This window comes from Ptychodera flava, chromosome 8 (genome assembly GCF_041260155.1).
Source record: "Ptychodera flava strain L36383 chromosome 8, AS_Pfla_20210202, whole genome shotgun sequence".
Taxonomy (NCBI): domain Eukaryota; kingdom Metazoa; phylum Hemichordata; class Enteropneusta; family Ptychoderidae; genus Ptychodera; species Ptychodera flava.
This window is the reverse complement of record NC_091935.1, coordinates 22465280-22478391: the sequence shown is the minus strand read 5'-3', so window position 1 is coordinate 22478391 and position 13112 is coordinate 22465280. Positions and strand designations below refer to the sequence as shown.

At 34.4% G+C, this 13112-nt stretch overlaps 1 protein-coding gene across 1 annotated transcript in view; it reads right to left on the bottom strand.

Moving 5' to 3' along the window:
• LOC139138791 (galanin receptor 2b-like) overlaps positions 1–13112 on the bottom strand; it is a 76438-nt gene that overhangs the window by 46046 nt on the left and 17280 nt on the right. Inside the window, exon 2 of the mRNA XM_070707322.1 lies at positions 3016–3236. The gene's annotated coding sequence lies outside the window, so the exon portion shown is untranslated. The remainder of the gene's footprint in view (positions 1–3015; positions 3237–13112) is intronic.

The window sequence follows — 13112 nt, the reverse complement described above, 5'->3', positions numbered from 1 at the left end:
TTTTCTATTTTCACGAAAATTAGAAAAAGGAGAAACCCGATTTGCTTTCAATTTCCGGATTGACCTGAATACTGTGAAGATGAAAGGCTTCGGATACAATTCGGATTTTGGATTTCCCCGACACGCCGGCCAATACTTTGATACTTGGCTAGAATATTGCGGGTATTACACTCACCAGACCTAGGGCGAAACAGCGTGGCCAAAGAACGGTCAGGAAACGAAGTTGCTTCCGCCAAAATTGCAAATAGTCGACATACGTCATGGGTCTGGGGTCTATAGGGACTTGGTTCACTTCTACTATACTGAACAAAGAGGGTCTTTTACGAAAACACATTTACAAAGTACACTTTAAAAGTGTGTAAATTGTTGAGTCATGCAAATCGCTAATGTGATCTTTATAACTCTGTTATTGGTCGTCATGCGACTTCCTCTTCGGAGAGCACATAGCGTACCTATATTTCACTGTCAGTGGCACAAACATTAAACTAAGGGTTGGCAATTTCTGTGATATTTTACAAAACTATATATGAAACCCGTTTGCTATAGAAACATCCGAAGATAAAAGATGACTTTTACTTTTAATTAGTTTCTGACTGAAGAAATTAATAATACTTCAAATTAAGAGATGTATAAATCTTCCGTTAACATGGCTCAGTTCATCTCCGGGATAATTAATTATCTGATATGTGACAGCTAGTAAAATTTACAATAGAACGGGCGAAGATAAGATTCCCTAGTACTGCGTCGTTGTTGGCGGCGAATGATTGTCTTGCCGTTTTCGTTGAATAGGAGACAGTAGCATCTCATTATATAAACTAAATGTTTCTTATAGTATGGAAGCTCGTCCGCCATCTTTTGTATAATGAATTTGTCCTTCGCAAATTCTTTTTCCTTCCAAAATCCATTACCAATGCAACGATGGAATTAGTAAATCTTTTTAGAGTAACCTTCACCTTTGCATTTATTATATACTTGATCAAGTTTTGTTTTGTTTTAAAAACTGTGTACAATGAAAACACAACTCAAGGTAGTATGCACCTCGAAAGCGAAAGACTTAAACTTTTGCTCAAACTTTCCTTAAGGAATCTTTCAATCATTCTCTTTTAAAATCAAGAATAAAAGTCAGGGGTCACCCGGGCAAATTTTGGTACTAGAGAAACAAATAACCAAGATTTACCCGGTATTTAACACTCAAAATGGCCACATCCCTGTGTTAACTCTATGGAGAAAAATTAAATTTTCGAGCTTTTAAAAACAAGGCTGATAAAAAGTTTCCTAACATCAAGAGCTTTAAAATGAACTCCACAAAAGGTAGATTAGAAAAGAATTGTAGAAGTTTGAGAGTCTGAATATCTGTCCCCGAGGCGCGTTCTACCTTCAATCCATTTAGAGTTGATAACAGTTGATTGCCAAACAAAGTAGAAACTTCTGAGAGCCGTTACATGTCAATCAGCACCTTGGTTTCAAATCTGCCATTCTAGTTCTTTTCACTGTGTTCAGGAAAGTGGTAAATCCTAAGAGACCTTTCTGTCAAGCAAATTGAATTTGTTACGGAATGAAGTTCCATAATGAAGAAAGAAGTGTACATCAGTAGTGGTTACTTCAGTACAGTATGCAATTGGTAGTAAAGCGGCCGCCATTGCTAAATTCTGAATCGTAATATCCCCGTCGTCATCCACAGTAGAACGCTCCGAGACAATAGCAAATGTTTGCTGAGTCTAAATGTATGAACAACAGGTTTTCTAAAAACCACGGTTATCCTACCAAACGTATAAGAGAAGAACTAGCTCATTCTTTGCGTTTCGGCCTTAACTACAACACGCGTAAAGTCAAGAAGAATCATGCGTACTGTAAATACCGACCATCTGTTAGCTGTCCTCTATTTTAAAGCTTATTAACCTGCTCAAATTTGCATGAAATGTGATGGAGAGTAGATTTTTGTGATTACACTCATCTATCATAATCATTTAAGTATATATCTATCTATCTATCTATCTATCTATCTATCTATCTATCTATCTATCTATCTGTCTGTCTGTCTGTCTGTCTGTCTATCTATCTATCTATCTATCTATCTATCTATCTATCTATCTATCTATCTGGTATGTAGTTATGTTGCTATGTTGCTATGTGTCTATGTGTGGATGAGATGACGAAAGGATTCATTAAAGTGGTATTTTTGTCTCCGACTCACCTGATTTGATTTTAATGATTTCAAATTGCACAAAATTAAAGAGTTTATTTCAAATTTCCACATTAATCTTAAATCACTTGAAACACTAATTTAAAGGAATATTAACGTTGCTACGGTATATCAAAATGTGCATGATGTTGAGACCGAAAGATGCTGATGAGGTATCGTTATGATATTCCTTTTATAATTCTAAATTGTTACCCACTTTCTGAGATTGCCATTTTTAATTGTAACGATACACTTAAGTCACTTGCATACCAAACAAATGAAACCAATCCAAAATCTTGAATAACGTCAGGGAAGTACTCGCCTCGAATTTGAAAGTCTTTACTTTGGTCACGCTTTCTGTAAGGAAACTCCAAACCTTTCCTTTTGAAATTCACAATAAAAATCAGGGTCGCCGTGCAAAATTTGATAGGTAATAATCGATATTCACAAATAACCCGATGAAAAATTAATTTATCCCATGAGCTCCAAATGAGCCCCTAAAATTGTCAGACCAAAACGTATTGCAAAAGTTTGAACGCCGACAGCTGTCCCTCCAGGCGCATACTACCTTAATTAGCTACATTGTTGAAAGACGCATGCGCGGTATGGTGACAGTCCGAACAATATTTTTCCATGGTCGCAAATACCTGCATTACATCATAGTAAACTTTTGCACACAGTAAATAGAAGCACTCGAATGCTAGGATTATTCTACGGTAATCCTCATTCGGTCACTATGAACATAGGATATCAAACTAGCTTCAATAAGCTTTTGGAAATAGGAAAATATTTTTTTTTGGAAATGTTACGAATAATCATAAAGTTCAACTTACCTCTATAGCTACTCATGGAATATCGTTCTTGCTACTGAATCGTAACACAGTTCAAGGTGTCTACGGTGTTTTTCTCTGGCAGTCATGCCATCTGGACAGAAGGAAAAGCTCTGCCTGGGCTCGCATTGATCAGATTTATAGTGTCATGTAGGCCAGCACCTTCGCTACCTCTGTATCTCTGAAGGTGATTTGCTGTCAGATCCCGCACACTGTGAACCGCCCTACAACGTAGGGAAAAGAACCTTTATTGTTTAAATTACGTGCTACCTCTGCCATCTTCACGAATGCTTACGCCCCGCGGCGAAAATGATAATCACTGTTCAGGTTTTGCTACCCTAGCAGGCGGAAACCCTGGCTTACATCCGACAAAGGCGACTGAATACGACACAATATTGACTTAATGACTTTATTCCCTACGTCATACAAAATTGATTAGAAAATGAGAACGACTTTCATTGATCAGACTTCATATGGAGTAGTTGACTTTGATCTAAAGTATGTCGCCAGCGCACATCGCCAACTCGCCAAACCAATCCTTGCTGCGAGAGGACTGAAAAGCTATCCATCAGACGATGTACTCATGCGCATGCCGTCGGCCGATAGATCAAAGAGTGTACTATTAGTGTTTTGACCGTTGCAACCTTTACACCTATATTTGACGTTTTTGCAATCAAAAAACACTTTAGTATGTTTTTGTGGTTTTTTGCAGTTACCTTACCATCACGAGTCTACAAGTTTCATGGTCAAGTGACCTAATACAATCTGTTTCGTTTGTATGATCTCCTGAAAGTAACTCCGCTATTATTATACATTACAATTTATATTGATAACATAGATGGCAAAGTACACAGCATACACACTGGATAAATATTTTAATGGCTGAAAAAATAGCAGGCACATACATGTTCCTGCTTTAGTTAAGCTAGCACTGTGGGTTGTCTTGGAATGCTTCATAATAAGAGCCTAGAATATGTTTTGAATAATACTAATAATGTATAGGGTTTAAAAGTAACAAAAGAATTGCGGCGAGATCACTAGGAACTTAACGCACGGTTCAGATCATTAAAAATCGATAACAGTAATGCTCGTACAATAAGCATCATGGTTGTATACAATGCTCTATGATAACTTATCGTAGGGTCCGGAACAAACATATGTAGCCGACTTATATACGTTTAGGTAAAATTGCTAAGCTCAAAGTAAGGTGTTTACAGTGCTATAGTGCTGCTCTTCTTCTCTTTGAATATAAACGATTCATGGTTCTTATCTTTACCTCAGCTTTAAAACTACACATCTCTGTCTATCTCTAACTACCAAGTCTACTGCTATCTATTGCAAAGTACAGCATTGTTGGTGACATCGGAAATAAATAAGAACTGATAATATCTTTCCATAAAATGATGACGATGCTATATTTATACCACACTCCAACAAATTACGAACCTTATAAACTTCGCACATAAAGTTTGTCAACCTACTTTGACGTAATCTCATAAAATGACAATTATTATTGGCGAGTACAATAATACAGCACTACCAATTTACATATGTTCATAACAGAACGGAAGCGGGATCCTCTGGTGCGTATTTCTCATGTAGTTTTATTTTGCCTTGAATTATTAAATTGTATGTCCTGTTCTATTCGGCTGTGTACAAATCAAGCAATATCCCCGTGGCAACCCACGTGACAAGGTAATTTTAACATCGTATCCCAGCTTGAAGACGATATTTTATTCAAATACTCAAAATAAATTGCCATCATATAAGAATAAATGATATTTATGTTGTCCGTCATTAATTTCCCTATACTATCAGTCGCCTTAATACAAGGATATTAATTTATTCACTAGTACCATGATTTACAATTGCGATGTCCACCAACGGAGCCCTGTATGCGTCTTCGCCAGCACGTATGCCAGCTCATATATTACATCCTACTAACAAAAAGCAAACTCAGTTATATCGTCATATTGAGAAGAAGATGTCGAATTAAAAAAAAACGAACATCGATAACACGACGCCTGAGTTTCGAACGGTAAGTAGAAGTTGTATGGGCGTGAAATGTCAATCTGAATATGTACAATCCCTTGTACCCACTTTTACATCGAATCGTCTCATGCATGCCATGATGGTGATAAGTTCGAATCAAACTGAAGATAAAAACAATTTCTGATATTTTCTTATCATTTATCTGTACACATACATATATTCGTGTCAGGTTTTAATTTTCTCGCCCTTTCTGCGATATCACGCCTTGCAATCTCTTTTTTGTTACAGAATTAATAGAATAATAGAAAGAGAAATGTAATCTTTGACGGGAGTATACTTGACGTTAATCTGCTACAGAACTGTAATTCAATCTAGCCAAGTATCTTCCGATGGATTAATTATTCTAAGTAGACTTGCGTGATTATAACTTAAGGAATTCGATGGCAAGTCAGCAAAATGGAAATGAATAGAGTAAGATATCTCAAACAGACTTCTTATTCACAAAGCAAAGCGTCTTATTTTCATTCCATAAGCATGTGCTCCTTCCGTAGGATTATAGTGGCTTGCGAAGGCGTCATCCAATATCCACCCTCTACTTTGAATACTGCAAACATGGGACTTGAGACGCGGGTCTAGTCAAGCAGAAGAACTTGATAAGCCCCTCGCCTTGATAGCTTTTTCTGGATTATATGGGACGTACGTTTTCACAAACTATTTTAGTATTTTTTCAGGGGAAAGCATATTTGCGAGTTTATGACGTTTGATAGACAAGTGTTCACATTCCAAGAGGGATTATCGACTCAAGTCCGGCGAGAAATAACACCCTGAGGTGAGAAATATGTAAATGATGCCCGCGGTTAAGAAGGTGACAGTGAATCTATGTTGCTTATTAATGACTAGCAGTAAACACTCTTCTTGCAGAAAAATCTTCCTTGGACTACTTCATCCCGTTAATGCTCTCTGTCATTAGAACAACCCTTCTCAATATTTTTTCACGGATGCAAAACACAATGATGAACTTGTTGCTGCTTTAAAAGTACATCCAAAGCAATTAAACTGACTGGATAAAATGCGTTGTTCATAGCGATGACGATCCAGAGAATATTTTTCCGTGTTTAGTGTACTTGGCGTACAGTAAGGTTCACAGAACTAATAATGTACAGGGGCATAACTTGTAATATTTACGATTGTGGCAACGATTTGCCTGACTGCTCAGATGCGTAATGTTCAAATTACATCGTTCTTGTTTTACAAGCGTGCATGACAACAGCAAAGTAAAACCGTATGAGCTGTGATATAAGACCGAATAAAAGAGCAGTGTTTTATAGAACTTGTCAAATTTTTGCTAGGCGAAGTAGATTGAATGGGGAAAAAAGTATGTACGAAAAGGTTCATTTCCATACGGATGACTCATAGGCGAGCGGCGAATCCACAAAAGGCCTTATTTTAGGAGTTTAATGTACCCACCTTACATACGGCCACATCATACGTCATTTGAAAGCTTATTATCTCTACTTTAAGAAAATTGACGATGTGGAGCTGCCAAGTAGGGCCATAACCTCCTAATTTGCATAATTAACAAGGGTACCCAATTTGCATAAATGTGATATAATATTTGACATTTATTGATAAGTTCTCTAACGATACGTTTGAACTATCGAGTGATATATCAAATGAAAGGCCTTTCCATGTTGAATACAAAATTGATATTAAAAGAGATATTAAAATTGATTTCACTGAAATATTTTCATGTTTATATGGAAAACAATATTTTCCCCTTTTGAATAACAATATTTTAAAAATTTTAACACATACAGCCACAGAACACAGCCACATCATACATCATTTGAAAGCTTATTATCTCTACTTTAAGAAAATTGACAATTTGGAGCTACCACATCGGGCCATAACCCCCAAATTTGCATAATTCACACGGGTACCCAATTTGCATAAGTGCGATATAAAATTAGAAAATTCACTGTTAACTACTGTAAACATACTTTTAAACTATCGAGTGATATATCAAATGAATGGAATTTCCATGTAGAATACAACTTTGATATCCAAAGACATGTTTAAATTGATTGCACTGAAATATTTTCATATTTATATTGAAAATTATATTTTCCTCTCTTGAATATCAAACTTTTAAACATTTTAACACATATAGCCACAACATACAGCTACATCATACATCACTTGAAAGCATATTATCTCTTCTTTATGAAAATGGACAATGTTGAATTGTTAAGTACGGCCATAGCCCCTAATTTGCATAATTTACAAGGGTATCCAATTTGCATCCATGCAATATAAATTACATATTCATTGTTCACTACACTAAACATACTTTTAAACTATCGAGTGATATATCAATGGAAGGTGTTTGCATGTAAATATGAAATAGATATCGAAAGAGATATTAAATTGGTTTCACAGCAATATTTTCATATTTATATTGAAAATAATACTTATCCCTTATGAATAACAATAATATAAATATTTCATCACATACAGCCACATCATACAGCCACATCATATGTCATTTTAAAGCTTGTTATCTTATATTCAAGAAAACTGACAATGTTGAACTATCCAGTAAGGCCGTATCCCTAAATTTGCATAATTTACACTGGTAAGCAATTTGCATAACTGCAATATAAATTAGAAAATTCATTGACTATTCTAAACATGCTTCTAAACTATCGAGTGATATTTCAAATGAAAAGTATTTGCATGTAAAAAACAAAATTGACATCCAAAGAGATATACAAAGTGGTTTTACGGAAATATTTTAATATTTGTAGTGAAAAAAGTTATTTTCCCCTTTTGAACAACGGTATTTTAAAAATTTTAACAGCAGTATCAATGCAACCACATGCATTTTGATGTGCGAAGAGTGCATAGAACACGGAGAACAAACAACTGAAATGAGGTCTGGAAATGAATATTTTATTGGTTTAATGTATGTTTCAAAACATATGAATAGATCTATTTGTCTGCATTATTATCCGATACCGATGTATAGTTTTTATAGGTCAGAGAGTATACCCATTCACAGCATATGAAAATCTTTTAATGTTACTCAAGTATGCCAACATGTTCTTGTAATGTTGTAACGAAGGCAACAGCACTAATATATATATATATATATATATATATATATATATATATATATATATATATATATATATATATATATATATATATATATATATATATATATATATATATATATATATATATATATATATATATATATATATATATATATATATATATATTATATATATATATACACACCCCAGGTGGCACCTGATCAGTACTGCTTGGGGAACCAAGGTAGTTGACTGTATTGTTTTCAAATCCCCGAAACAGTCGCCTCGGTAAATAACTGACGAACACCTAGGAGATTTTGATGATGTTTTTCTTTGCTGTATATTAATTGTTATAAACTAATCCTGCTGATGTCATATCTTCACCATTCATATGACACAATCATAGATAACCCATCATGATCTATTGCTTGCACTTGCATGACGTTACTTTACACCATTGCTGTACTTATTTCCATCCCAGTGAATTTAAACTGTTTAACTACTTCTGACTATATTTTTAACATATATGGTTAATGATTTGAACGCCGACATTTTTTCCTAAAGATGTGTTGGAAAATATCACCAATTACTATTAAGTCCAAACATAAAGAAAGATCCCAATGAACGACACTATTGTAGTTGTTGAAAAGTAACTCTGTAGCCGAAACAATGTGTGAGAGTAAACTGCAGTCAAAGTTATGGCATGATTCATGATCCAAGTCATTCATGCCGATACAGTGTCATGCATTTCCAGTTCATCTAGTAATTCTACAAATTCATCATCCTCTTCTTAAACAGTTTTGTCATGAGTAAAAGGGTTGCCACAGTTATAGCTGCCTTGTGCATGGAAGATTAATTTGACAGCAGACACAACTGGTGACATGTAATAAGAGAAAGCAAACTCCACACATCGTTCATATCTTATTCTTGTTTGAATTTTGTGTATGTTATGTTTGGCGGTTTTGTGTAAAGTGTTGATTTGCAGCGAGACGTACCCTAATCTACGTATCCTGCTCTGAACCCGCACTGGAAAGACTACCGTGACACTGCGATCCTTTGATGCTACCTTTCGAGAATAGAGTTGTCTTCATCAGTCACTTAAAATTCATTTTCGGTTGGTGAAACGTGTGCACTATTTGACCACGTTGTTTCACTGAAGTTAAGTTTGTTCAAGTAAGGAAGCTATAGAATGTCTACCATTTCGGTCTGGTTGTGTTTTTGGATGCTCAAGTGAATCGGAGATCGAGCTGTTGTAGGTTTTGTTTGGCATAGGTGTAACGCTTATATTTCTGTTTCATATGTATGTGATTAGGCTACGTTCACAAATAATGGTGGTGAGGGGCGGAGGAATTCGGGGTGGAATCGGAATTTTGAGGGATAGTAGGAGAAAACTTGAAATTCTTGATCTGCCTATAGAGGACCTGAAATGTTTTGGTTCTCTTTTACTTTTTGCGATTCCAAGATTTCGAAGGCAATTCAATGAAAATCGAATAACAATTAAATGTCATCCGATTGTTCTAAAGTTGGTAATAATCAAACAAGATCTAGAATTACGATTACTCTTTATTTATACTTGATTACTTCATCTCAAAAAAATCTTGCATTTTGTATCGTATTGTTGTGGCATAATTGTTCTAATGTATTGTAATGTTTCGCCTTTCACAAATCCTTGAATATTGCCGTTTGATAGCATAAACTGGAATCTGGTATCTGTTGGTTGTACGTGTGTGTTCTTAAGTCGAGAATGTTAATTTGATGCATCGATGACCTTCACAGATAATGAGGTCTAAAGATGTGATTTTTTGAGAAGAGCTTTCAACATTACAGAGTAGGATGCATTTTTTATGTTTGATATGAATTTATTAAGCTCGTACTGGATTCCAATAAAAATCATACATTGCCTCTGAATCTCAGTCAGAGCGATATTTGTTTTGTGTGTAGCTAAATTATTCTTATTTTGTATATATTTTATTCTTATTTTGCATAGTGCGGGCATTATTCGAATTTACTACACAATTTTATGCATATTAAAAATAAGTCAAGATATCGCGACTTGAATAAAAATATTCAATAAGAATATTTAAGATACGTGTTTTGAATTCCTATTTCTATTCTACATGCCAATACCTTTCATTTGATATATCACTCGATAGTTGAAAAGTAAGTGAAGACTACCTAACAATGGATTTTTATATTTTTATATCAGACTCATGCAAATTAGGTACCCGTGTGCATTATGCAAATTAAAGAATTACGGCTGTATTTTGCAGCTGCATATCGTCAATTTCATGAAGCAGAGGCAATAGGCTTTCAACTGATGTATAATGTGGCTGTATGATGTAGTTGTATGTGTAAAAATTATTTAAATATCGTTATTCAAAAGGGGAAAATATATTTTTCGATATAATTATGAAAATAATTCAATAAAATCATTTTAATATCTCTTTGGGTATCTATTTTGTATTCTACATGCAAATACCTTTCATTTGATATATCACTCGATAGTTTAAATTATGCATAGAGTAGTTAATAAATTCCTAATTTTATATCAAATTTCTGTAGTTTGCGTACCCATGTGAATTATGCAAATTAGGAGCTATGACCGCACTTGACAGCTCAACATTGTCAATTTTCTTGAAGTGCAGATAATAAGCTTTCAAATGACGTATGATGTGGCTGTATGATGTGGCTGTATGCATTAAAATTTTTAAAATATTGTTATTCAAAAATGGAAAATATTTTTTCAATATAAATATGAAAATACTTCAATGGAATCAATTTAAATATGTCTTTGGATATCAAAGTTGTATTCTACATGCAAATACCTTCAATTTGATATATCACTCGATAGTTTAAAAGTATGTTTAGAGAAGTTAACAGTAAATTTATAATTTTACATCGCATTTATGCAAATTGGGCCCCCGTGTAAATTATGTAAATTAGGGGCTATGGCCCTCTAAACAGCTCAACATTGTCCATTTTCATAAAGTAGAGATAATAAGCTTTCAAATGACGTATGATGTGGCTGTTTGATGTGGCTGCATGTGTTAACATTTTTAAAATATTGTTATTCAAACAGGAAAAATAATGTTTTCACTATAAATATGGAAATATTTCAGTGAAATCAATTTAAATATATCTTTGAATATCCATGCTGTATTCTACAGGCAAATACCTTTCATTTGATATATCACTTGATAGTTTAAAAGTATGTTTAGAGTAGTTAACAATGAAATTTCTAATTTTATATCGCATTTATGCAAATTGAACACCCGTGTGAATTATGCAAATTAGGGAGGTATGGCCCTACTTGGCAGCTCCACATCGTCAATATTCTTGAAGTAGAGATAATAAGCTTTCAAATGACGTATGATGTGGCCGTATGTAAGGTGGGTACATAAGTGTGAAAAATAGGTGAGTCTGCCGCTCGCCTATCAGTAGCAGATACTCACAACAATTTGTACAGATGGTCGTGATAGAGGCAGAAATGGACTAATGAAGGAAAAACATGATTTTGTTGTTATAATCTGTTATCTTATGTCACCCATCGGTAAGTCCGTTTTAAGATACAATAATTGAAGATTCGAATTCATCTCTTCCCTTTCAGTATCGTTTGCACTCCATAATGTACTCGGCTCGTACATTATGTCGTGCAACGTTTGCTTTCGTTCATTATGGGCTTGGAGGGAGTACATTATTGCCTAAATAATGAACAAGATCGGGATGCTGCCTATCAAACTTTACACAATATGACCCTCGGGTACATAGGTAGAAGGGTAACCTCGGAGAAATGCACTCTCAGGATTTCCATTGACATATTGACAAGAATGACAACAAACTTTTACATCTTCTGAAAAGCTCTGTTGATTCGACTTTCAGAATGTTCTTCTCGAGTTACGACTTCTGAATTGTTTAAAGGGTATAAAACTAGAAAGCACGTCAATTGCATATAGAGAAACCGATCAAGCCTTAGTTCAGTCTTCCTTTTTGTAATCAATTCAAGTTTAATTATTCCAGATACTAGTAGTCAATTAAGTTAAGATAGTTCGCGTCTCGAAAATAAAAGACTGACTTTTGCTAAAATCTTCCTCAAGCAGACTTTCAAACATTCTCTTTCTAAATGTGTAGTCAATATAATGAATTTCATGTGTGCACACGTATACGTTAATATATATCTTCGAGTAAAATCGGTTTTATTGGAGAAACGCAAGTTGGTGTCAACCTACCGTAATATTGTTTTTCACGTCGCAACGTTTTGATATTTCTCACAGCATTTATTTTAATCTACATATAAATCGAGTTTTAATCATAAGATTAAACCATGCACGGTAATCGTTGTTATGGTAAATAAGGAAGCGACTGTTTGGCAGAATTCAAACGTATACCTTTTTTTATTAATACCAACTGTACACTTTACGCTGTAACTTTTGTGCATCTGATAACATATCCCGATAGAACAGTGTCAGCGGAGGTGTCGCCATGGTAACTTTAATCAGTAGTCTTAGCGACGGCGAATGTAAAAAGGTCTGCGTAAAATGCACTGTTGAGAACGAGGAAATAATTGGCGTTATCAGTCTTCTCCCTTTTAAAAATGCAGACGTATTTCAAATCTTATCAAACAAACGCAAATTGAGATTTGTGGTCGACTATTAATATTTAATTTGCAAATTCCCAGAAATTGGAGTACATATTATAGAAAACTTCTCCCATTGATCGGATTCATGCTTTCTGTGTTAGATAGCAAAATATTCCCCATTCATATCATTTTATATCTCTTTTGCTGAATGTTGATACTGAGCATACTTTTCTCAAAATCATATGTTTGCAAAGACTCATTCGATTTTCAATAATATGTCATCCAAAGATTAAAATTCCGATTGAACGCTTGTTTGGCAAGAATTTTTGTAAACTGGGAATAAAAGTAATTTCAGTTGTTCTTATTATATTTTCATCACTTTTTTGAATATCAGTCTTTCAATTCCTGACATTAAGAATAAGAATAGAAATGTA